Source organism: Leptonychotes weddellii, chromosome 10, assembly GCF_054177405.1.
Source record: "Leptonychotes weddellii isolate Sample4059 chromosome 10, ASM5417740v2, whole genome shotgun sequence".
In the NCBI taxonomy this organism is placed as follows: Eukaryota; Metazoa; Chordata; class Mammalia; order Carnivora; family Phocidae; genus Leptonychotes; species Leptonychotes weddellii.
In genome coordinates, this window is record NC_138378.1 from 8018151 (window position 1) to 8044372 (window position 26222).

Below are 26222 nucleotides of genomic sequence, written 5' to 3' on the forward strand. Positions count from 1 at the left end.
TCTTAACTAATATGTCACTTTTTAAGATGAGGCTTAATTGGTGCCTCCTCTCCTGTTCTCCTACCCTATCCCAACCCCTAATAGAAAGAACCTACTTCTTCTGTCATACCCTATACTGGAGTCACTGATAAAATTATTCAGATGGTAGGGCAAACATGTGCTAAGGTGATGGGCAAAGTGAGGACAGCGAAAGGTATACATAAGTAAAAAAAATAACAAAATGAGTACAGTTCAGCTTTGATGAGCCTAGCCCAAAATTACATTATCAAAACATCTAGATAGAATTTATTTTCAGCGTATGTCTTTGTCTTGTTGTTTTTAAACATAAAATATGATTTTGAAATGCATTTGGGTGGAAGGAAGGGCATAGAAACATTTTTAGGCATTAGGATCTGCTAAAGATCTTAATCTAACCTGACTGACTATGTCTTCCAAATGATTTCATCATAGCTGTGACTGAATCTCAGGGCAGCTTTCCATCCTCCTGCCCCCTCTCCCAACGACAGAGGCTGAGGGATCCTGCAAGGCTCTGTCTTTCCCTCTCAATCACTTCATCTTTATTGTATACCTATTGTTATTCATGTTACTACTATAACATGGTACCAGGTGCTTAGAAGATGTTACTGATACACTTAAATCCTCAACTGAGGATTAGCTAGATGGAGAGTGGAATTCATATAGATGCCTCTTTGTGGGTGGGGGTGGTTGGAAAGAAGAGTGGCCATTTTCCTTTCTCTTCCTCATTCTAAGGCTCAAAGTGTTTGACTATTATGCCCAAGGTTTATAACCCCTAAGTCGCTACTGTAGTTTCAATATCACACCCATGTCTTCGCCATGGTTCTTGTCATTCCAGCCACATTGGACCCCTCTCATTTCCTTGAACCCACCACATCCCATTCTCTTCCAAAGGGCTTTTGTACGTGCTGTTCTTTCTGCCTGAAGGCCCCCTCGTCAACTCCTTCTTCCATGGTTCTTTCACCTAGCAGATAGCCATCCATCTCCAGAGTTCAGCTTAAATATCACTTCCTCTGGGAGGCCTCTGCCAACTTCTCCTACTAAGTTAGGTCCTTATGATGTAACACCCGCCCTTTATACTTTTCCTTTGCAGCATACGCTGCAGTTGTAATCGACTAATTATTTCTTTATTATCCATTTTCCATGCTAGAATGTCCACTCCATGGGAGCAGGGCAATGCTTGCCTTATTTGTTGCCTGTATTAGCCTGGCACATAGAATATGCTGAACAAATCTGTATAAACAAATGAATGAATGAACATCAAGACAGACAAAAGGAATCCACAAAACCCAAGAGCAGAAAGGAACATATTTTCCCTTTGATAAAAAGCAAATAGGATATTGCAGTTGGGTAATTTGATTTGTCAGGTGAACACTTTCACAGAATTTTGATAACCACAAAAACAAGGGCAGCTATACAGAAAGTTCCAGAGGAGGTAATGCTTCCTTTCACAAGATTTGACTTCGATTCATCAGATCCTGAATCAAAACTCAGAAACTTTGCTGTATGTATCCGAGAGAAAAGTATAGATTTGGAATCCAACCCAAGAGAAGTATGCAATTAAAAGTGTGGATTTGCTTTTTATTCCTTTCCCACAGGCAAATTACTGTTTACCAAACCTATACTGCTAAAGGAAATGATTAGGTACATCGAAACTAATTAATACTTTTGACATTGAAGGAAAACCTTTAGGCTTCTAATATAGAGTGTGAAGATGTATTCAAGTGTGTAGTAGAGAGTTTCCAGACATGGTTGCTATTAATTCTTCCCCTTCTTATACATGCATGAATTTTACCCATCAAGAGGTAGAGTCTACTTCCCTTGAATCTCCTTGAATTGGGACTTGTTTGACCAGAAGTGGTGTTGTGTTATTTCTGTGTTAATTCTGTGTTAATTAAGCCCTTTAAAGGGCTTAGCAACTTTTGCTTTCTCCTGTAAAGGTTAGTCACCATGCTGTAAAAAAGCTAGGACTGCCTTATGAATGATGAGACCAGATGATTGGAGAGAAACCAGGTGGAAGGGAATCAGGGCATTGGCCGTGTGAGCGAGGACTTGAACTCTGAGTCCAGTCCAGTTGCTCAGTGCAGTCGAGGGAGCTTCCCCAGTTTAAAACCCATTGAGTTTAAGTGCCTAGCAGAACCTTGCCTGAAATCCTGAACCACGGAATCTTGAGAAATAGTAAACCATTTTTGCTTTGAGCTGCCAAATTTTCAGTTGATTTGTTACATGGCAAGAGATAACTCAAATGACATGATATTCCAATTACTGAGGGCTCCCTTCTCTGACAGCTTCAACCACAGGGAATACAACTGAGAACGGATAAATAAGGTAATATACAGTTCACACTGCTTCCCGCAGGGATGTGGAAGTCCTCACTCAGGACCTATAGTCTCTATGTTTATGCACAATGTTATCATGTTTATTCATCTCATAGCAGAGTCAAAAACGATATAAAATTATGCAAATTGGAATAGGTTTTGTGGCTTTTGGAGACAATTTTTGCTTGATCCTCTCACTTTTTGATAGTGGAACAGAGGCCGAAAGAAGTTGAGTAACTTGTTCAGGGTGACAATGTAAAAGAATGCACTAAAAACCAGAAAATAATCCTGAATTTCTGGTCCTCCAAGGAAGATACTCTTCACTTTCCCTTCCTATTCCATAGAAGAGACACATTTAAATGGTTAAGGAACAAAAGGACTTTTAGGTGTGATGAGAAGCCCACAGCTTGAGATGGAAAACTGGTAGGCACAATCTCAAAAGCATGATAAACCCCAGTTCCCACTGATGCTGTAGGGACCCAGAGGCATTCCTTCGAGCCCAGAGCACCCCAATACTTGAGATCCACCACTATGACTCTGAGTCAGAAAGCAAAGATTAGATTATGTTTCTCGTCTTCTACTTAAGGAGGTAGGAAAGTGTGTAATGCACTCTCACAAATATTCCTATGCAGAATGGTTAAAATAAATATATGATTTGATGTGCAAAGGGATAAGCTTCAGTTACATGGAAAACTCACTTACATGGAAGAGTCCACGTCAGACAAATGAGGCATTGCTGCATTTGAAAAGCATTCGGCAAGTATTCCAAGTCTTGGCGAGGCTGAAGGCTTCTACTAAATGAAAAATGAGCTTTACTTGTGTCTAAATCTGAGCTTAAGTGCACTCTCTAAAACCTTCCTGGGAATTTTTTGGACAGGTGTCTCTTTTCAAACAGCATAATATTTGGACATTACGTTTTAAATATGTGCAGATAAAAATGATATTCCAAATCTGTATTTCACTTATAACCAGATGGGATAATAAGAGTCAGAGTTACTGAGAGACACTCCTTCATGGAAAAGTAACGGAAATAAAACCTAACCTCCTCCTAACCCTGCCTGGAGGTTTGCGGCTACAAGTTCTAGAGTGAACGTCCTATTACCCAAAATCTGAAAGGATTCAATGTGGTCGGAATAACATAAGATCTACTATCTTGTTTCCATGCAGGACAACAATAGTTTCCTTTTTAAAAACTTGGTGTTTGAGGGAAAATATAAACAGATTTTGCCACCTGCAGGCCCTTAAAAATGTGAAACAATAGGCTCACTGGCAAAATGCAGCTGCAGACCTGCTAGGTTACATCTGTGCGGTGCTGGCAGAAGTATCCAAATCTGAATTCCTTTACAGAGATTGAGGGATTGCTATTTCATCCTGCTTCATTTTCCTCTCTCTTGACTTGTGCCTGCTCTTTTCTTTTACATATGGACCTGGCTTCTGTGGATTTGAATTTTGACCTCTTAGAACCTAGAACCCTAATTAGACTTAGACTTAGAACCCTAATTCTTCTTAGGGCAGGAAGGATAAAAAAAAACACAAAAAACAAACAAACCCAAAAAACAAAAAAACACCACAAAAACCCAAAAAACTAAAAAACCAAAAACATTGACTTTGGCCCCTTTGCTCCATGAAGATGAGCTCAATGCCCATGAGGATGGGAGTTGTTGGGGACCAACCAGAAGACATGCCAACTTGGACAAGCAGGACACCTATGGCCAGGCTCTCTACAACTCATCAAAAGACTGTGTGTGTGTGTGTGTGTGTGTGTGTGTGTGCGCGTGTATCTGGCGTTCTGATCAGCCCAGGCAGACATCCAAAGTCTGCAAACATTCATCAAAGGCCTACTATGTGCCCCGCCTAGTCAATATTTATTTCATGTATATTATCTCATTTAACCCTCACCAACAAAGCAAATCTATTAGGACATTATAAAGTTTCTGAAGCTTACTTCTAAAGCAGAATGGAATAATCTTTGGAGGCCAGAGGACTACTTAACTATTCTTCATCCATTTTCTCTGCACAGTTAGCAATTTGTATGAAGTCGGGATGGTTTGAATGCCCAGATTCTGAGTACAGACTTTCCTTTAACCTGGCTCAATAATTTTTATTTATTTATTTATTTTTTATTTTTTAAAAAGATTTTATTTATTTATTTGAGAGAGAGAGAATGAGAGACAGAGAGCAGGATAGGGGGAGGGTCAGAGGGAGAAGCAGACTCCCTGCTGAGCAGGGAGCCCAATGCGGGACTCGATCCCAGGACTCCAGGATCATGACCTGAGCTGAAGGCAGTCGCTTAACCAACTGAGCCACCCAGGCGCCCAACCTGGCTCAATAATTTTTAAACTTCAAGTTGCATAAGGACTACAGTTCAAGGTTACACACAATACAGTCATATACAAAAACAAGTACACTGGACTTTATCGATGGCTTAAGGGATCGTTAATGGTAAATTTGATTGTGGGCAATTTCTCCTCTTACAAGCTGCACTTGGCAGTCTGCACTCGTGAAGTACAATTCTGCACTGTGCTGTGAGTCTCACTTTTAGCTCATCACAAGGTATATCTTGCTTTTCAATATTCCAAATGATCATCTCCACATAGTGTTCCACCAGAGCAGGTATCTCTGTAGTGGTATATGCATGTGCAGCAAAAATAAAATTTGCATATTGTGACAGACAGACTCTTAGACTGGTCCCCATGATCCCCACCTCCTGGTGACCACACCCTGGTGTACTTCCCTTCCTGTGAGAGTTGGCAGGATCTGTGACTTGCTTTTCATCAATAGAAGATGGCAAAGGTGATGGGATGTCACTTCCATGATACATCGCATTGTGGCTTCCATCTTGCCGGAGACTCTCTCCCTCGCTAGCTTTGCTGAAGTAAACGGTCAGTTTGGGGAATCCCACAGGACAAGGAACTGTGGGTGGCTTCTAGGAGCTGGGTGTGTCCACCAGTCAACAGCCAGCTTGAAAGGAAAGCCCTAAGTCCTAGAGCTGCTGGGAAATGAATCCTGCCAACAGCCCAAGGGAGCATGGAAGTGGCCCCTTCCTCAGTTGAGCCTCTAATGAGACTGCAGCCCTGGCCAACACCTAGATCATAATCTTGTGACTCAGCTAGCCTGTGCCTGGACTCCTGTTGCATAGAAACTATAAGATAATACACATGTATTATCCTCAACCAACAAATATACATGTTACTCAGAATTTGGTGACACATCTGAGGCTATTCAAGGCCTTCACGTGGAGAACCTCTGATCAAGTCCAATAGTGACAAGGAAACTGAGGCCCACAGAGGTGAGTGCATTTGTCCTAGGTTATATTGTTCTAATTCTGACCTTTCCACAGACCATATGATTCTGTACCTCTGTAACTCTGTTTCCCTATCTATAAAAGGAAAAGTTGGGCTAGCTGACTTGCAAGGGTAATTTAGGCTTTATGCGGGCCTTCTGTCTCCTGAGCCTTTGGCTTGTTTCAAAATATGTTCTTTTGAACACTTGTTTTAAAAGATTCTAGATGGAAAAAATAATCCTGTGGTCAAATTCAGTTGGGGGTTGCTGAGTTAAACAACATTTCTTAACAGGTTTCTTCAATTCAGGACCTCTCAGAGCTATTAATTTGCTTATGTCTGTTGGGAATGTCCAATAATGAGATGGAGCCAATAGCATTTTCCAAACTTATTTGATCTTGAACTCTCCCACTTTTGTCCCCTGAGTTTTGGAACTAGTGCTTCACAGAACACACTAAAGGAAGGTCCACAACCTCCCTTACAATGATCAAAACTCTCCTCTAGATGGAAAGAAGAACCCAAATGGAAGAGAGTTCCTATTCTTTCGATTCTCAAATGACTTGGGATGACAGGAAGTTTGGTGCCCTGAGATCCAACACAGGGACGTGGCTGACCCTGCTTTTCAAAGCTCCGTTGAGAAGCAAGCAATAATAATATGGCGATGTCACTCTCCTGGTAGCCGCCGATGTGAGACAGGTGTGTGAAATATGCCAGAAAGACACATCAAGCTAGTTGCCCTGGAGAACAAAATGTTTTCTTCTTATTTGTAATCCACCTTCTCATGAACTGAAAGCTGTCTCCCTAACATTTTTCTAATGTGCAATGATTTCTTTTCTCCTTCCCTCCTACCTCCCTCTTTCCTTTCTCCTTCCTCCTTCCTCCCTCCTTCCTCCCTCTTCCCTCCGTCCTTCCTTCTTTTTCCTTCCTCCCTCCTTCCTTCTTTCCTTCCACCTTCCCTTTTTCTTTCCCCTTTCTCTTTCCTTCTCTTTCTTTCCTTTTCCTTCCCTTCTTCTCTTTCCTATTTGCTAAATGCTTTCTATTATTTGTTTTCAATAAAGACTTTTGCATGCCTTGTTCTGGGATGGGAGTGGGGTGAGAGGGCCGGCGGAAGAATTCATATCCTCAGATTCTCACATCTGGAGTCCAGAACCCATAGCACACTTGAAACACTTCTTGAAGTAGCCTAACAGCCACAGGACAATCACTTTTTGAATATATACCAAGTTTTGAGCCCTCAGCTCAGAGTGGTCATTTCCCATGACTCCAGAGCTGCCTGGAGAATTTATGAAAAACAAGTCATTTGTATTTTGCTCCATTAGCCATTCTGTGGGATGTTCTGAATGTTCTGCTCTGTCTCACCCATTGGTGAGCAAGCCTTGGTCTTCCCTTCACACAAAGAACTGTCATGGCTGCCAGTCTTTTGCCCTGAATTCTCATTGTTGAAACCACACTCTCTCCTACCACCATCTCCCAATGCAAGGCTTCAGGAACCTTATAATCATACATCTCCAGCCCAAACCCTGAAGTCTCCCAGCTGCTTAAAGATGGCCCTGATTTTTAACCTTGCCCAACAGCACTCTTGAGTTTACCCGCGGCCACATGGCCTTGCTCTGTTAATGGGTTGTTTTCTAAGAGAAAAGGAGTAATGTCGAACACCAGCTTGACAAAATAAGGGAGAATAAAACAGACATTATGAATAAAATATGTGGGCAGAAAAATATATAAATGATCTGGGGATGCTGACACAATAAAGTCTTTTTAACTGCCCTCCAGGCAAAATACATATTTTTCAAAGTTGTAAGTTCTATACATTAAAAGAATAAATAAATCAATCTCCCCGGGTGAGCCAGGGCAGCTAGACGTGCATTCGACATGGATCATTCCTAAGTGTCATTGGCCTTTTGCTAGTACAACATCAATTTCCCCGAGAACTCGGCTTATTTTCTGGCTGCACATTTACACACACACACACATACACATATCGCCACTGAGAAGCCCTGCTTTTCCCCATTTAGCAGTTGACATCAGCTTTCAACACCCCAGAATTACACTGCAAGTCACTGGTGTCACCTACGTACAGACGGAGCATGAACTCTCCGAGAGAACGAGACCCGAAAGCAACATTTTCCCGAACTCGCCCTTCTCACGTCAAAAGAAAAAAAAGGCAAAAACTGAAAAGAGGCATGAATGCTGTGTCTGTCTGTCTTCCCAGAGAATCTCAAGGAGCCTTCTAAATGGAGATCAAACATGACTCCCCGCTATATGTGTCTATTTATTCTCTGTTTTTCATCTGATAAATATTTACGAGGGGTCAGGCACTGTGCTAGGCTCTTGGCCAAACGTGGCTTCTGCCTCCCGGGCACCCACCATGTTGTGGGAGAGGCATCCGTGCAAACACATAACTTAGCAGCATGCACTGTATTTAAGATGCACAATTAAGAATTCTTTTCTTTTCCCTTCCTCCATCCCTGTCCACCGAGAGAGGGAACAGGTAGTCTCTGATAGCTCTGGGAACATGGATCGTCTCTGGCCACCGAGGGTCTGGGTCTTAAACCTGCAGCACTCAGACCGGATGGCACATTAGAATCATCTGTGCAGGTTTGAAAACTAGATCTATATACCCGAGAAGGTCTCGGAGCTGGAAATGGTTGGTATGTTGATCTGTGGGGTGAACATTGGGTGATTACATGGGTGTGAACATACGGAAAATCCACTGAACTTTCCGCTTACTATTTATGCACTCTCCTGTAGATAAGATAAACTCAATTTTTTTAAGAAAGTGCAACATTCCTCCATCCAGGCTTGCTCTTAGAGATTCCGCTTCCAATGGTCCTGGCTTCAGGAGGTTGTGAAAGCTCCCCAGGGGACACTAATGTACAGCCAGGGCTGAGGAACAGTCTGTAGGTGATTAAGTCCTAATGGCCTGAAGAAGGGGGTTGAGGGGAGTCCACAGCCCTTTGCGGTGCGGGGTTGGCATAGAGCTGCTATGGCTCAGTGGGGTTGGCCCCTAGAAGACCACCCAGGTGCGTCCACTGTGGGTGGGGGCTCTGCTTGGTAGCTCTATTGCTCAAAAATGGAGCTGGTCAGCTCTCGTGTGTTCGGGACTGGAAGGAGAAGCAGAAGGAAGAAGAGGCAGGGAAGGGAAGGTGGTAAGAGTGGTGGGTTCAAGAAGAGGGTTAGCAATCAGGCTGCAGCCTGGGAGGGGCAGGGGCACGGCAGCAGGCAGCACTGGACTGGATTCCAGAATGCCACGTGTCTTGGCTAGGTAACCTTTGGTGCCACTGTGCTCATGTCTCAGGGGACGCCACCGGAGCTTCTCTGGGTTAGCCCTGAAAGTCCTGTGTCCTGGGAAACCTCATCATCCCAGAGAAACCCAGTCTGTTGCTCACTCCATATAATTTGACGGCTTTAATTACTACTTCTTGGGGTTGTGTGAGGACAAACCTTTGTTATGTAAAATGTTTAGCGAGGTGCTTGGCATAGCAACAGTATCCAAAAAATGACAGCAATTACCACCAGTATGTTTGGCATTAGGGAGACTTTTTTGTCCTAGTGAATGGAGTGAGCCCATGGTACCTGGCACACAGTAGGCGCATAATAAATATTAATAAAATGAACGTTTATCTGAGCCACAGATTTCATTACCCAAATTAGAAAGCTTCTCCCTTCTTAATTACGAGGGCATGCTTTCAAACTGTTTAATGACATCTTGTTTTGTAGCCTGCTTAATAAATCTTCGCTGCCAACGGCAAGTTCTCTGTGCCGGCAAATCATCTAAATATTTAACTGATTTTTTTTTTTTTTTTTCTCCCCGAGGTTTCTTGCAGACTCTTGGCATCGTGTAGCTGATAGGCAGAGAGAGAGTCAATAGCAAGAAATCGGCCACTTCAAATCTATAAATCTTGGGTCTTTCTCTAGTGTGGCTGGTCCTCTTGGATTGCTGGGGGCTTCCTCCCTGCAGGGGCTCCAAGAGCAAAATTACTCACCGTCTCCCCCTTACTTTCATCTACATGTGGTTGAGTACCCATTTCTGGCAAATAAGATGTTAACAGAATTCTTCCAAGGGAGGAGGTGTGGTCCGAGGAAAGGTTTGCTCTTCTGGCAAGAAGAGCAGATGAGCTGGGTGGTGTCCTTCCCAGTCTTCTTGCCTTGCACACGGTTGTGATGTTCACAGAGCAATATATTGATTGTGGTACAAAGCGCGAGGGTAAGGCCAGGAGAACCCCAGGGACCCTGACATGGTACAGCCTCAGCACCTCTGGAGTAGCTGCCTCGTTAGGTGAGAAACAACAGCATCTGTTGTTTAGGACCCGTGAGGACGGGATCCTCTGTGATTTGCAGTCCAACACATTTCTAGAGGGTACATATGCGATGCCCAGTGAGGAGCCAGATCCTGAGATCAAGCCATGTTCAAGGTGAGATCTTCGAGGCATCCCCTTGGGGCCCACCTAGAGCCAGAGCCGAGAGTATGGGAGCAGGGGACGAAGAGAAACTTGTGGTTGCCTGAAATTTGGGAAGGAGTATTTCTCACGTGGCTGGTCGATCTTTTCTGGCTGGGATAGGTCGGCATGCTCCAGGGCAGGCGCTCCTCTACCCAGCAAGCCGAATGACCGTTGCACCAGGAAAGAAGGCAAGAAACAAATCTTGGCTATTTAAAATGGGAGCAGACTGTGGCCTTTTGGGGAGAGCAGAGCTTAATTCACACAGTTCCATTCACTCCCTTTTTCTTTCTTACCGAAACCAAGGGGGGCAGAAACAAATTCGGTCCAGGAGGTGTTATCAGCCTTGAAAAAGTTCATTCGCATCTTTGCTGTGTAAAGTCGGTTGAAGGCTGACTTTTCTGCAGCATTAAGAGAGAAGTTCTGCTTTGTTTTGTTTTGCTTTTCCATGGGGCAGTGAGGTGGTTTGGGGCAGAAACAGCAACATGGTGGGCTAGAGGGACTTTTCAGTTATTCTCTAATATTATACGTGCCGAAGGTAGGATGATGATATGGCATGATTATATGCATTCTACTTATAGGGAACTCTCAAACTAAATATTACATTGTTTGTTCTAATCACCTCCACCCCTGATTTAAAGAACTGCAAGGCTGTGTTGTTTGATTTATAATATGTAGAGGTAAGGGGTGGTCAATAATTAAGGAGAAAGGTCTTAGGTCTTAGGTCAACACCAGGGAAGTGACAAGGTAGTCAGTATAAAGAGAAGTGAAAAGCAATGCAGTAGTAACAAAATTAACAATGGCAGACATGTATTGAGCACTTACTACACGGCCAACCTTGTTCGAAGGGCTCGAAAACTTAACTTACTCAATCCTCACCACAACCCGATACAGTAGGACCTAATTCCCCCATTTCAAAGGTGGGGTAAGCCGAGGCACCACGGAGGTTACTTTTCTTGTCCAAGGTCTCTCAGTAGTTAATTCTAGACAGTCTGATTCCAGCATCTAGCTCCTTTATTATGGCGCCATATTGCCTCCCCATTGCAGCCAGAAGTGACAAAGAAAAATCAAGTTTCTGGGAAACTCACAGAAATGTTACGAGGGCCCTGGATTTCCAGACAGTGTGGAAGTTTGAGCATTTCTCAACTGACTGAGAAAAATGTCAATCGATCCACTGCGTTAGGGAATAGCTGCCGGAGATGCGACTCAGGGTTTATGGAAAAACGCGCTTGGCCTCAGTGTTTGTTGAAACCATTTTCCAGTTTTGCTGTTAAAGATGAAAATATAAAACAGCTTCCCATTTCGTCTAAAATCAAATGTAGTCTTTTTAAAATTAAAAGATTTTTTTTTTTTTTAAAGATTTTATTTATTTATTTGAGAGAGAGAGAATGAGAGGGAGGAGGGTCAGAGGGAGAAGCAGACTCCCTGCCGAGCAGGGAGCCCGATGCGGGACTCGATCCCGGGACTCCAGGACCATGACCTGAGCCGAAGGCAGTCGCTTAACCAACTGAGCCACCCAGGCGCCCTAAAAGATGGGTTTTTTAGGGAAATATTTGTCTACTGAAAAACGGCTTCTCTAATTAAGTAATTAAGTCTTAACAAGACAGACCTCGTCATTGCTTAAAGGTCATTTAAAATGCAAAGAGGATGCAAAACTCAGCCGGGGTGGTAAATCAGTCCATCTCTGTGGGCGTCTAAAGTTCGGCATTTTCTTCAGCTGCACATGCAGTGTTTATGTATTTAAGTACTTGGGCAGTTGCCTCTGTGTGCTGAAAGAAAAAGAAATCTTTGCTGTGTCTTTCGGCTAATCAAAATGCAGCCCTGCATTTGACAATTATCATTTTATCAGGTACATGTAGTTGGAAGGAGGGTATGGCCTACAGCGGAAGGAACCCGCAGCATTCCAGCTACTTCTTTCCATGGCGGGGCCCGGGTGTGTGCAAATTTGCTATGACTTCACTACCTCGGTGTGGAGGGTGTGGTTTCCAATAATTACATTGCTGCTATTTTGAGTAATGAGATGGGGTTCCTGCACAGCAAGAGGTAGATTTTACTGGGTTCATTTAAATTTTATGGAAATGAGTATTTATTAGTTGACATCCAACTGAAGCCCATCTCGAAGGTTTGCCTTTCCTAGTCCATGGCTCACTGAGACTAAAGGATGGTGTCTAAAAAGGATTAATCTCCTTACTCTCTTCTTGCTAATACGGCACTGTCTCGACGTAGACGTAATCGCCGGGAGGGCTGACGTTTTCCAGTGGCCTAATCCTAGGGAAGTGAACAAGGCTCAAAAAAACACCAGGAACATCCCACCCGGCACCCAGGCACTGGGGGAAAGACGATTACTTAGCTGTGTAGGCAGCAAATACAATTTATTTTCAAGGACTGTGTTTGCCGCAGGGTGATAGGGTAAGACAGACAGACTGCCCTCTTATTTATTTATTTATTTTCTGCATTCACCAAAGAATCATAATTAGTCATTAAAGAGGTTCTAGAAACCAGATTTTTTAAAGACCAGAATGGGTCTTGGAACTATCTAGATTATTGTTGAGAATTTTGCAAGTTTCTTCTTTCCTTCCGGCAATCCCTGCATCATCTCCCCAAGGCTTTGCCATCATCAGGCAAAAACCAAGTGCGGGGGGCCTCTCCATGTGCTTTCCCCTGTCCTCCTGACCCTCAATAATGTTTACAAATTGAAGGCGGGGCTCAATCGTGGAACTGTCATCCCTCACTTGCATCACATGGAATGGCAGGTAAACAGGAAAATCTGGACTGGCTCAGAGAATGAGCCAACACACATAAATTACAAATTAAAAAAAAAAAATTAACAGACACCAATCTGCTCCCCAACACCATTTGCCAGCATGAAATCTCTATGGTAACTGAGCTCCCCCCTGGCCTCCCTGGGTAGTCAACGAGTGGATTTCCCCCCTTTTCCTTTTGAAGGAAAAGTTCTCAAAACTGATTTAAATATTATGATCATCTCATCGCCGAGTACTCAATGAGAGATGTATTCGTTTTGGCTGCGGTGCTTTTTAAAACGTATATTTTTCTTCCCTCAAATGGCACTGCCACAAAGGTGAATTTTCTCCTAATAGAAGCCTCCTTCTTAAAAAAAAAAAAATCCGGATGTGGGGAGTTGAAAGGGGCCCTGTGCTTTTCAGGATGACTGGAGGAAAGTTGCCAAGCAACTAAGGAACGGTGTAAAGGGAAGGAGCACCCTCTGAACAGAATGTCGTTTTTTGCAAACCCTCATCTGTTATTGCTGAGGTGGCATGGGATCTCCTTATTGTCTTGTTTCTGTGGCACCTGGTTGAAGTGTTTTCCACGAGTATAAATATTCAAACCTTTGTTTCACTTGGAGGATGGACGGAGACTAACATTTATTGAGAATTTACGACTGCATCCTGAGAATATCGTTACTGATTTTTTTTTTTTAAAGTGATCTCTCCACCCAACATGGGGCTCAAACTCATAATTCTGAGATCAAGAGTCACATGCTCCACCAACTGGACCAGCCAGGCCCCTGATCGTTGCCGAATGTTTCATATCCTGGTAAACTGGTAGGGTAGGTATTTTGTAATCTTCATTTTACAGTTGAGGAAAATAAGACTCAGAGAGGTTAAGTGGCCTGCTGAAGGTCACACAGCCCTTGAGAAAGAATTTGAGCTCAGCCTCGGTGATTTTGAGGTGCATATTCTATCTGCTATGTGATATTGTTTCTAATATTTCTTTCTTTTTCCCTCTTGGAAATCACTGTCTACAGTCCTCCTACCCTTAGGGTTGTGTCATCCACAAAAACAAATCCACTACACCTTCCCCTGGGATGAAATGAGGACAAATGACCAATCTTGACCCTTTGTCTCTTTCTTGCCTTCTCTGCAAATCCCCAAAGAGATCTGGCCGAAGCTGTATGGTTTCAACAGTTAGACTCTCAGAAGCGAACTTGAAATTAGAATGTTTGCCCAGTTAATGACGTTGACTGATGTGTTGAGCTGATCTGAGGCTAATTATATTCACTCACTCGCCAAAATCATACGGACACAGGCAGACGCCACTCATTTTAAAAGAAAAAGGGTGTGGGGAGGAATAACTCATTGTATCTTATATAGGAGAGACCAAAAATATTAAGTTTCAGATTAAAAAGAGAGAGAGAAGAAGAAAAGAAAGAAAACACGAACACTTCAAATCTTTTGTCAAGAAAATCTCTTGCAAGTGAGCATCAAAAGTTGCCTTTCTCAAGAAGTTTGAGCAACTGCCATTAGGATGGGAAAATGAAAAGGACCTCGAACAGAACAAGATGTCCTGAATGATTTTATATTTCTGACCTTAAAAGGCATACATTGGGATGTAAGTGCTTTAGTGATTTTTCGGATCCTGAATTGGTACTGACTTGAAGGCCCCTTGAATACATCCTGAGGTTTGACATTTGCTATGCCTTTTTTTTTTTTCCCCACGCTCTCTCTCCTAAAGATCATCATGAAACAATGCTACAGAATCTTCCAAAATGTGAAAGTCTGTGGGAAGTTACTAAAACAGGTAGTGAGGGTTCGCTGGGGGCTGTACTTAACGAAAATCTGAAAATTGCTGGCTTTGTTGTTGGGAGAAATGCACACTTGATTCGCAAGTGTCTTTGGCACGTTTTTGCGTGATGGCTGGGTTACAGCTGAACTCCCCTGGCAGAGAATTAGACGAACAGCACGGAGGAAGTAAAGAAGATACACCCCGGAGAGGAAAACATGCCTGTGTTTCATTTTTTAAATTCTATTTTATTGTACTTCTTAAGGTTTTTAAGTTTTCGAGGATAAAACTAAGCAATCACATCGGGCAATGAGTCGTCCTCTGTGAGCTCTGTAGATCGTTGAGAAGCCCTGGCATCTGGAGATTATGGGGCAAAATGAATTGTCCGAGTAAGAACTCTCCAGTTGTAGCCACCTAATTAAATTCTTCGATGCTTACCAGCAAATAAGGACGCACGGCCAAAACTCAAACTTCGTTGTTGAGAGCTTGCTTGCTGAGTTCTGTCAAAGGCCAAGGACGGCTTCTCCACTGGGGCTCCATACATAGAGCTAAACTGGGCTGACTCATTGTATAACAACTGGGAGAATCAAGAGGCAAAACTGCGCAGGGGTGGGGTGGAGAATAATCGGTTCGACTTGGAATTAAAAACATGCTAAAAAGACAATGTCAGCAACAAAAATGACAAAAGGAGTAGAGTAGTCCTGCATGAGACAAAAAATAAAAATAGCACACATTTTTAAAGGAGCAAAATAAAGAAGAAACCTATTAACCTATTCTATAATAAAATGTTTTTTTAAAAGGCAATCAGATCTATGATATCTATGCGGAATATATTTTTATGTGGGACCTATGTATCATAATTATGGAGGACTTAATGCATTATGTGGAAATTATAATTTAAGGGAAATAGCAGTTTAAGTTATTTGATGTAAAATCTTGGGAGGAGGGATGTGAATTATCTGATTAGCTCCCTCAATTTTACTTGACCTTGTTAGTGTGACTATTTCAAATTGTGTTCAAACACCCCAGTTCTGTCATAAAATAGGGTATGGCGGATCTCTTTAATGAAGCAGATGGGGTGTAGTTAGCTGTCCATCATCTTTTCAGTTGGGGGCTCGCCCAGGAAAAGATGATGCCCAGGCTCCAAGTTTCCCTGCCCACTCTGGGATGACTTCAGCACTGACTGGTGGGATTGGGCAGTTCACAGGCATTGGAAGCCTCTTAGAGTCTGTTTATAAGCCAAAAAGTGACTCCCACAAACCCTTTTGGGATATACAGGTTCTCATCTTGACAGAGGCACATCATATACCGCTTAAGAATGAGACAAAAGTAAGTGTTGGATAGTTATCAGGGGTGTTACAAATAATTTGTAAGCAATCCATTTTAAGGACAAAAACATGCAATTTATTTATTTGACTTTGAGAGAAGAGAGCCTGGATTCTGAGCTGCGCTATACCATTCTTGCCCTCGCTCAGTTACCTCTGGACGTATGCTTTCCGAGGGTCAGTCAGAAGCCGTGCCCCCCAGGCTCGCATCTCTCGGATGACTTGCTGTTGCCTCCCTCTGAGCAACCTGCATGACTCTGCCCTCAGGCACCTGCCCAGCTCCCAGCCTCACCCTCCTCACCCCAACTCTTGCTCTATTTTCTGTTTCTCAAACAAGCCAAGCTCTTTCTTGTAACAGAGACTTGCTTGGTGCCTGTGCCTGGCACATTCCTTCCCCAGATCTCTGAAGCCAGTACTTTCTACTGACTTATGTCTCAGCAAAAGGCTCGCCTCTTCAGATGCTCCCCTGATGACCCTACCAAGATAGCCCATGCACTCAACTCACACCCTAACGCATGCCACTTACTACTCTCCATCTCGCCATGGCACTGCTCTAGATCATCTAGAAATGATCTTGTGTGTGCGTTTGTTGACTTGTTGATTTTTCTGCCTCTTTCCTCTAGAATGTGAGAACACGAGAGCTTCTTTTGTTTACCACTAATGTCTTCGTGCACAGCAGAGTACCTGGCATGTGGTGGGTTCTGAAAAAAACCCTTGTCTGTATGAATGTATAAATGCTCTTCTAATTGGAAGAAAAAAGGGTGTTACAGATTTGGGGGTGAAAGACACTCTAAGGAGGAAGATCACCCATGATGGGACCATGGTGGCCAGAGGCTGGAGAAATAGAACTGGAGCCCCATTCATGTAAGGGGTCCCTTTATGGCTACAGGATTTCTCCTACTTGCTTGTCTAGGAAGAAGAGAACAAGAATTAGGTTTAACATTTCGTATAATTTCATTGCCAGTCCTCTCATATACAGAGGAGGCCATTAAATTCTACAGTAGATGATCCAGGGTTGATGGATATTTAAATAGGTCACATGATAATTACAGGCAATATTTATTTAGTGTTTTCAGTGTGTCAGGCACAGATCTGATGGTAACATTTACTTCACACAATAGCCTTAGGAAGTAGATCCTGTTTCGGTCTCCATTTGATAGACGAGTAAACAGGGGCTTGGATAAGTTATGTCTTGCTCAAGGTGACACAGTTATTAAGTAATAGGACCTAGATTCAAACTCAGATAGTGAAACTGCTAGTTCTTGGCAATGACTTGCCCAAGTAATACTGTAGTCAATGGATCAGAAATTGTATCAAGACTCTATGGCTTTTTTCATTGAATTATTTTGCCCTAAAATTTCTGAATATGAGGTTTTATCATTCATAGTGAATTTATTTCCTGACATCATTCCTCTTGCTATTTCCTGAAGTATACTGAATCCTGTTGTACTGGGAGGAGATTATAAGAACATGGTAACTCTTTTTTTGTTTTTTTTAAAGATTTTATTTATTTATTTGACAATGAGACACAGCGAGAGAGGGAACACAAGCAGGGGGAGTGGGAGAGGGAGAAGCAGGCTTCTTGTGGAGCAGCAAGCCCGATGCGGGGCTTCATCCCAGGACCCTGGGATCATGACCTGAGCCAAAGGCAGATGCTTAACGACTGAGCCACCCAGGCGCCCAAACATGCTAACTCTTGAGATAAGGTGATATAAGCTGACAGTGTCACTAAATGATTAGGGGTCACAGGGTGTTGTGAGGGGGATGCTAATATCATGTGCCTTTCTCTGTCTTTGAGTTGTCTGATTGGGAATCAAGACCCTGGATTTGCTTTGAGCAAATAATTTCCTCTTTGTGCTTTATTTTTCTCATCTCTATAATGAGCAGACTCTGAAGTCCATTTTGCAGTGGGGTCCTTGGCCCTGCAGAAATTCTCAAACTTGTGTCATCTCATTTAGTTTGCTTGGAGGGGAGAAATTCCAAGCTTGCATGAGAAACTTGGGTGACTACGCAAAACTTGCAATTGCCTTGAACAGGGGAAGATAAGAGCTGTATTTCTGTGTTTGTATCACTTTAACCTTAACCTTGGGCCAGGATTATAAAGGAGTTTCTAGGAAGATGGCTTTAACCTCAGACCAAGGAGGAACAGAACAAACTTGAGTTATGATAAAGGGCAAAGATAGTTCAGAGCCTGTGTTTTCAGAAACAGGGAATGTGGGAGGGAAGGACTGGAGATGAGCTATCCCTGGAAGTGCTAGTCCAGCTGGCCCCACTGTTTACACAGCTCCTTCCCCATCATGGATGTGCCTTACCAACTGATGTGGGAGATCACCATGCAGTGCTTAATTTGAAGGAGCTTAATTCTTAAATACTGGAAACTGCGGGCATATTGCATGTTGGGTGACCATGCTATAAGATAGTTTGTAGTCTTTTAATCGTAAAACTTTAGGGCAACTAAACTACATGATCACACCATTCCTCTAACACACACTGATGTCTGATCTTTTCTTTTGAGTCAGGAGGTGGGCTGCTCAGCATGGGGAAGCCTAGAGCAAATTCCAAATTCCCCAATGAGACATCAATCTCTGGACTTCAGAGAAGATGTGAACCCAGACCTCGATCTGAAGAACTGAGGAAGAAAGCAAACCATTTTTTTTTTTTTTTAATTCGAGAGGGGACATCTGGATAACGAGAACTGGCTTGAGAGGAGAAAGTCCTCAAGAATAATATTCATCAAAGTACTTGGAGTTTGTTGCCGTCATCATGGACCTGGGTGGTAATGGATCCCACAGCCCCATCTTAACCAAACCATGGGGTGCGCATCATTGGGTATGTGTGAGAAGCTTTAGGAGGGACATCAACTGAGCAATAAAAACCAGAACTATAGAGTGAAAGGCAGTTCTCTTTTAGATTTTCTTCTAACTCCTTCCCAAGAAGAAAGTCTCAGTTCAAGGGTCAAGTTCAAGGATTTAACCCCTCACTAACACTTTCTAACCTTTACCACAACAAAGGCAGAGCAGAGCTTACCTTCAAGACTTAGGCAGGCATCAGGGTCTGGTCAGATGTAAAAACATTGTTTAGTTGTCTTTCTGTCTGTCTGTCTATCTATCTATTTTTTGCCATTAGCGCCTTTTTTTTTTTTTTGGCAAGTGATACTGGTTTTCAACCTAGGTTAATGATTAATTAAATTAGCTCTTTATTTTTTATTTTTTTTAAAGATTTTACTTATTTATTTGACAGAGAGAGACACAGCAAGAAAGGGAACACAAGCAGGGGGAGTGGGAGAGGGAGAAGCAGCCTTTCTGCTGAGCAGGGAGCCAGATGCGGGGCTCGATCCCAGGACCCTGGGATCTTGACCGGAGCTGAAGGTAGACGATTAACGACTGAGCCACCCAGGCACCCCTAAATTTCCTCTTTAATAAAAGTATTTAAATAAGTAAATAAGAGCCCAAAGGGTATGCAGATATGGCAAGAAGTATGAATTTCACTTGAGTGAAATTAGGGAAGCATTGCTTTATGGTGATAATAGCTAAAGCTCTCTTTTTTTAAAAAAAAAATTTTATTTACTTATTTATTTGAGAGAGAGAGAAAGAGAAAGAGAGAGAGAAAGCAGATGAGCAGGGGGGAAAGGAGCAGAGAGAGAAGGAAAAGCAGACTCCAAGTTGAGTGTGGAGCCCGACGCAGGGTTAGATCTCAGGAACCCTGAGATCATGACCTGAGCCAACACCAAGTGTCAGACACTTAACCGACTGAGCCACCCAGGCTCCCCTCTTTTTTCTTTAGTGTTAGCTAGGACATATTCTAAACCCTTTATATATGTATTAACTCATTGAACTTTCTGGACTACACCTTGTTGTAGGTCTTCTTCTTCTTCTTCACATTCTTATAGGAAAAACTGAGATGCAGAAAGTTTAAGTGGTTTACCCATAATTCACATCCAGCAGGTTGTAGGGTCAAGATTGGAACTGCAGGATTTTGAATTGCTGAACACATGCTCATAACTGCTGTCCTGCCCTACAATCCAGAGGTCTGGCTATGCCTGTGAATGGAAACGATCTGTGACCATTAGTGTTAGTCTATGAATTTGGGTTGGCAAAGCATTAATCAAGCATTTCTATTTGCAAATGGAGGAACGGAGACAAAACCCAAGCCCAGTGACTAAGCAGAAGTGTGCTGAGTGGAAAATGCCAAGATCCTAGTCTAAATACTGCATTCTTCAAGATCACAGAGAGGGCTGAGCGAAGAGTCTAGCAAATTCTAAGAGAAGGCCCCATTGGAGCCTCAAGGAACAGACATGACAGGCTTCTTTATGCAACCAATGTGGTATTGTTGAAGGCTTGCTACTGCCTTCATCTTTTAAGAAATGAAGGATATCCTGCTTTTCAAAGGGAACGTTGAGAAATAAAGACTAAAAACAGGGATAATTGAAGATTCCCCACAACAAGGATTAGAGGATTGAGGGCTAAAAGATGAAAAGGATTTAAACCCCAAAGACTCTCAGAACCTCTTGATGGACTGAATGTTTCACCGAACTGGTGAATCTCAAGACCTCTCTCAATTCAACAGCTTCTAAATGAGAATTAGCACCAGGACCTGAGGAGAGCCTGAAAGCTCAAGAAAAACAAGAGTGAGAAAAATAACTAAAAATTATGACTCAGTTGTATAATTTTTGCCTAGCAGAAGTTCATTCTCTGGGTTTTGATTTGATTTTAATAAAATTACTCTTTTTTTTTATAAGCTTGTAACCTTCCAAAGCAGTTGATGTAGATTATTTCACTTGATCTTTACAATACTGTGAAAAGAGGCAGGGAAAGTATTCTCTTACTATTTTGAAGATAATAAAATTGAGGCAGAAAGCTTTGGGGATCTACGGATCCAACAGAATCCCAGCTAGTAATAATGCCCTTGAGTGAAAGTCTACCACAGTGCGAGGCAGTGCTAACAGCTTCCCCACATTATTCATTAATCCTTTTGAGAAACCTGGAGGTAGATCCTCGCCTTTTGCCTTAGAGAGACTAAGAGACTGGCCAGCATGCTTAGACCCAACTTGTTCCAGCTCACGGAGCTCATGGGAGCCGACTGTGCACGTCTCTTCCCACAGTGAGATCACTTACACCACAGAAATTAAACACTATGGATCAAGGCTTGTTTTCCTTGGGAAGTCAGTCATTAAACCATTTGCCAGCATACCGTTGAGCACATACCTGGTAACTGGCAGAGTAGGATCCAGAACCAGGCAGTCTGGTTCCAGACTGTTCCCTTCATACCTCTCAACAGTGCCCATTCATGGTGAACAGCCTCCAAGACTGATCAGCCTCCTGTTTCCGGCAAGGGGCAGGAGTCCAAGTTTATTCTGGAATTCCTATGTATTAATTTATATGGAAAAAGTAGAGAAATGCCACAGAGATGAAAAATGCTCATCTAGTTAGCACTAAAGAACACGAGCTTTGTGGAGATGGATGAGAATTTCAAGTCCTTGCTCTTGTTTTGGGGGGTGATTCTTATATCATTAAAACTACCTACCTACCTACCTACCTAATTAAAGTCTCGCTGACTGTGGATGCCCCAAATGCTAAGAACGAGGCCTGAACCAAAGGTGTCCCTAATTCCGCGAGGGGACACATAGGAGGATGATCACATCCCTAGAGGCATGGGGCTTTGATTCCAGCTCTGCCACTTAGTAGCTGTGTGACCTTGGCCAAATCATGTCAGCTCTCTACAACTCAGTCCCAATATGAAAATGACAGGAGGGTTTTTGAGGAGTGTAAGTAAGCTCATGCTACGGAACCTGACGTAACGTACACTCTCAATAAGTCATCAGCTCCTGTCCTGAGTAGTGCAGCTACTATGAGTCCACATGCAGCGTGGGAAAGCAAATTCTAGCCAGAGAGTGGCTTATGTTTATTGATTGGCCAGGGGATATAGCTCAGATGGCTGTCAGCAAGAGCTCGTGAGAGGCCAGAGAGGCCATCCTGGTTGCTTTGCTACTGGATGCAGAAATGCTCCAAAGTAATGGACACAAATTTCCTCCTTGCCAGGGCGAAGGTTTAAGGTACACATCGCTCCAGACTGAAATCTCTTCTATCATCTGCAAGTGTAGACCTACCAGCCCACCCAGTTTCAGCATGATCATCTGTAATATGTGGACAATAATCATGCTCACCTCCTAGCCGAATGCACCCAAAGCCTCAGTAATTAGTACTTATTACTATTAAGATGGTGATAAACGAGATGTTTTCCATCACAGGCCAGACACTCAATGTCCAGTGGTCAAAGATATCCTTTCCCAAGATGAGTTTGGTTGCACCCTGATGAAAATTCCAAATCTGTTCTTTTTTTTTTTTTTTCTTAAAAAATGTTATTCTAACCCTATTTCTGTGATGTATATTTTCCTCTTCAAACATTAAGAACATAGTCTGTGCCACAGTGTCAACGCCTCAATAATTTGATTGGAAGGAAGGTATTCTTCAAGACAGAAATCAAGACCTTGCCTCCCAGTTTCTCTTGCAACTAATATGTAGGCACAGGACCCAGCGGCCACTCATCCGATGCACCAGTGGAAGGCTCTGAGTCAGAAGGTACATTGTGAGGAAGCTGGCTCAGGGCAGCCTCTATTCTGACTGTGTAGAAACTACCTGTGCTTCAGAGGCAGGTGGTTCAAGGTCAAGTGTCCTGTGCAGGCAGCACGGGATAGGCGTCTATGTGCGTTGCTGGTGCAGGCATGGCTGGCTCAGGCTTGGCTGTAATCTGGACATGGGTCCTGGCTGCATGGCCTTCACCTCTGATTCTCTGGACCATGCGGTGATTTCATGAGCCATGTCATAACATTTAATGCATTTTTTTTAACTGTTAGCTGGTGTAGATTCATGATGTACAACTGAGTATCCCAACTGAACCCCTAATTTTGCTCTTAGCATTTCTGACTGGTATGTTTAGGGGTGGTCAACTTCCCCCACCATGGATTGGTGATCATCCCTTCAATTTTCAAGTTCTTGGGAGGGGGGCATGGCAATGTAGCCTTCCCCCATCTCCTCACCCCTACCCCTACCAAGCATTTACCACGTAGGGCAAGGATTGACAATCTTTTTCTGTTAAGGGACAGGTAGTAAAGGTTTTAGGTTTTGTGGGCCATATCGTCTCTTTCACATTCACTCAATTTTGTTGTTAGAACAGGAAAGCCACCATAGATAATTTGTAAACAAATAGCATGGCTGTGTTCCAGTAAAACTTATTTACAAAAACAAGTGTGGGCTGGGTTTGTTGACCCCTGATGAAAAATCGCACTTCGCAGATTCCGATTAGCAACCCAGAACCTTTTGAGAATGGACATCAATTATAGCTCTAATCTTGGCTTTGACACTGGTGCCTGTCATCTTGGACACACATATCCACTTCTCTGTACCTATCTTTCTGCATCTACCAACGATAAAACCAATAATGTTGTTTCCTCCCTCCCAGATTGCTGAGGAGACCCAATGAGGTAACAGATCTCAGAGTGCTATGAATATGTGAAAAGCACTTTAAAATTATGGAGTATATTTTTGTGCCTCTACCATACTATTTTGATGACTATAGATTTCTAGCATAACTTGAAGCCTGAAATTGTGATGCCTCCAGCTTTGTTTTTCTTTTGCAAGATTGCTTTGGCTATTCAGGGTCTTTTGTGGTTCCAAATACATTTTGGGATTGTCGATTTTGATTCTGTGAAAAATGCTGTTGGTATTTTGATAGGGATTGCATTAAATCTGTAGATTGCTTTGGACATGGCTAAAATAAAAAACACGAGAAACAACAAGTGTTGATGAGGATGTTAAGAAAAAGGAACCCTCATGCACTGTTCGTGGGAGTGCTAACTGGTGTAGTCACTGTGGAAAACAGTACGTTGGTTCCTCAAAAAATTAAATAGAATTACTGTATGATCCAGTAATCACACTACTAAGTATTTATTCAAAGAATATAAAAACACTAATTTTAAAAAACATACGCACCCCTATGTCTATTGCAACGTTATTTACAATAGCCAGATTATGGAAACAGCCGAAGAGTCCATCAAAGATAAAGAAGAGGTGCTATATGTATACCATGGAATATTACTCAGCCATGAAAAGGAATGAACTCTTTCCATTTGCAATGACATGGATGGGTCTAGAGGGTAAGCGAAATAAGTCAGTCAGAGAAAGACAAATACCATATGATTTTGCTCATATGTGGAATTTAAGAAACAAAACAAATGAAAAAAGGAAAAAAGAGGCAAACTGAAAAACAGACTCTTAACTGTAGAGAACAGATTGGTGGTGGCCAGAGGGCAGGGCGGTGGGGGATGGGTGAAATAGGTGATGGGGATGAAGAGCACACTTCTCATAATGAGCACTGAGGAATATATAGAATTGCTGAGTCACTATATTGTACATCTGAAACTAATGTAACACTGTATGTTAACTGTATTGGGATTAAAATTTTTAAAAAGAATAGCTATAAAAATTATGGAGTACATTATTATAATTATATTTTTATTCCCCAATAAGCAATGAGCTCCATGAGAAGAGGGTCTGCGTCTTTTAATTCTGACCATCTATTTTCTAGGACATTACATTTCACAGTCGACATGAATGCTTGTTAAATAAACAAATAGTTTAGCTCTTGGTTCAGAGGACTTCTAAGCTCAGTGATAGATGTAAGGTAACGTTTGAATAATCACATATCCACCCAAATGAGCAGTAAGTGTTAAGGTAAACCTGTAAAATTGTAGTCACAATCTTAAAAGCTTATAGAAGCTACGCAAAAAAATATAAATGAATGCTGTGGGTTGGTGCAAGGTAGTGGGAAGTTGTGGGGACTGGGGTAAAATGAAGAGTGTGTATCCTGTCTGAAAGGAATGATGTTCTTTCGTTCCAACTAATTCCATGTGGAAATGTGGGACCACCTTTGACAATTTTTCCAATTTTTCTTTTTTTTTTTTAAGATTTATTTACTTATTCTTTTGGGGGGGAAAGGCAGAGGGAGAGAGAGAATCCTCAAGCAGACTCCCTGCTGAGCGTGGAGCAGGATGCAGGGCTTGATCTCACGACCCTGAGATCATGACCTGAGCCGAAATCACAAGTTAGACGCTTAACTGACTGAACAAGCCAGTGCTCCAGTTTTTCCAATTTTTCAAGAGAAGCTGAAAATCTGGTTTTCTAAGTAAATTTCTCTCATTTTTACACTGTGGCAACTAATCCTCAAGATTAAAAAATAATCACTCTCAGGTCATCTGTAACTCCTCACATAATTTCTAGAACACACAATCAGAAGATATAGTCTAAGAATAGCAATGTAGAAAATTCTTAGATTTCATCACCTTTTGGGTCCCTGATTGTAATTAATGGTCTTTCTTACTGCAACATTTTCGATCATTTCAATTTTCAATGATTCTCTGATCATGGAATTCTTGCTCTTATGACTTCTCTAGTCGCTATGATTATCAGCCCTGACTTGTTCCAACTCCCCACATTTCCACATGGCTTCCTCTTCCAATATATTCAGGTCTCAATTCAGATGTACCCTCCTCAGCCAAGCTCTCCCTAAACATCCTATCTAAACTCACCTCCCTCCCTCTTTTTTTGTGATACTTATCATATATTTTTTATGATCTGTCTTCCCCCACTAGAGTGTCACCTTCCTGAAAGCAGAGATGTGTCTCTGTTTTGTTCAATGTTGAATTTCCAGAACCTGCTACAGTGTCTGGCAACAGTAGGCACCTAATCAATATGTCAAATGGATAAATGAGTGATCCTTTTGATCACTGTTGATAAGACGCCAAGACTATTCATTATCCAAGATTTTGGGAAAAAATATGGCTGTGAAAAAACAGGTTTCTATTAACAGAAATCTTAACAACAGTGTAAGTCTAAAACATATTCACCAGTAACTTGCTTTTGACACTGGGAGAAATCTACAAACCTAAAGCCAGCTTTTTATATCATGTTTACATCATGTTTATGATGGCTTCCTATGGCCGGTCTCCTGGGAATGGCTGGAGGGAGTTTTATGATGACCACACAAAAGGGAGCTTGAAGACGAAAGATTGCAGACTGCTCTAACAAATGAAGGGAGAAGATCTGAAAGATTCCTTGTTAGAATATAAAATTTTTCATTTTGGAGTACCCTTGGAGGAAAAAAGATGGCGGAAAGTCATGAAAAGTTTTAAGGGTTCATTCAGGTTGAGTAATTTAGGTAAAATAAGAAAAATATTGATTAAAAAATGACTTCTACTATCAGCTACTGTGAATTTTAATTGTTGTCGAAGTGACATGAGCATGTAGAAATAATTTTAGAAGAGTAAGG

At 42.3% G+C, this 26222-nt stretch overlaps 1 protein-coding gene across 3 annotated transcripts in view; it reads right to left on the minus strand.

Annotated features, from left to right (window-relative positions):
* Nucleotides 1–26222, minus strand: part of TSHZ2 (teashirt zinc finger homeobox 2) — a 437572-nt gene that overhangs the window by 129264 nt on the left and 282086 nt on the right. The window contains exon 3 of one of the 3 annotated variants that reach the window (XM_081832562.1): nt 14689–15275. The exons of the other annotated variants lie outside the window; for them this stretch is intronic. The gene's annotated coding sequence lies outside the window, so the exon portion shown is untranslated. Of the gene's footprint in view, nt 1–14688; nt 15276–26222 lie in introns of those variants that run through there. 3 annotated transcript variants of the gene reach the window in all.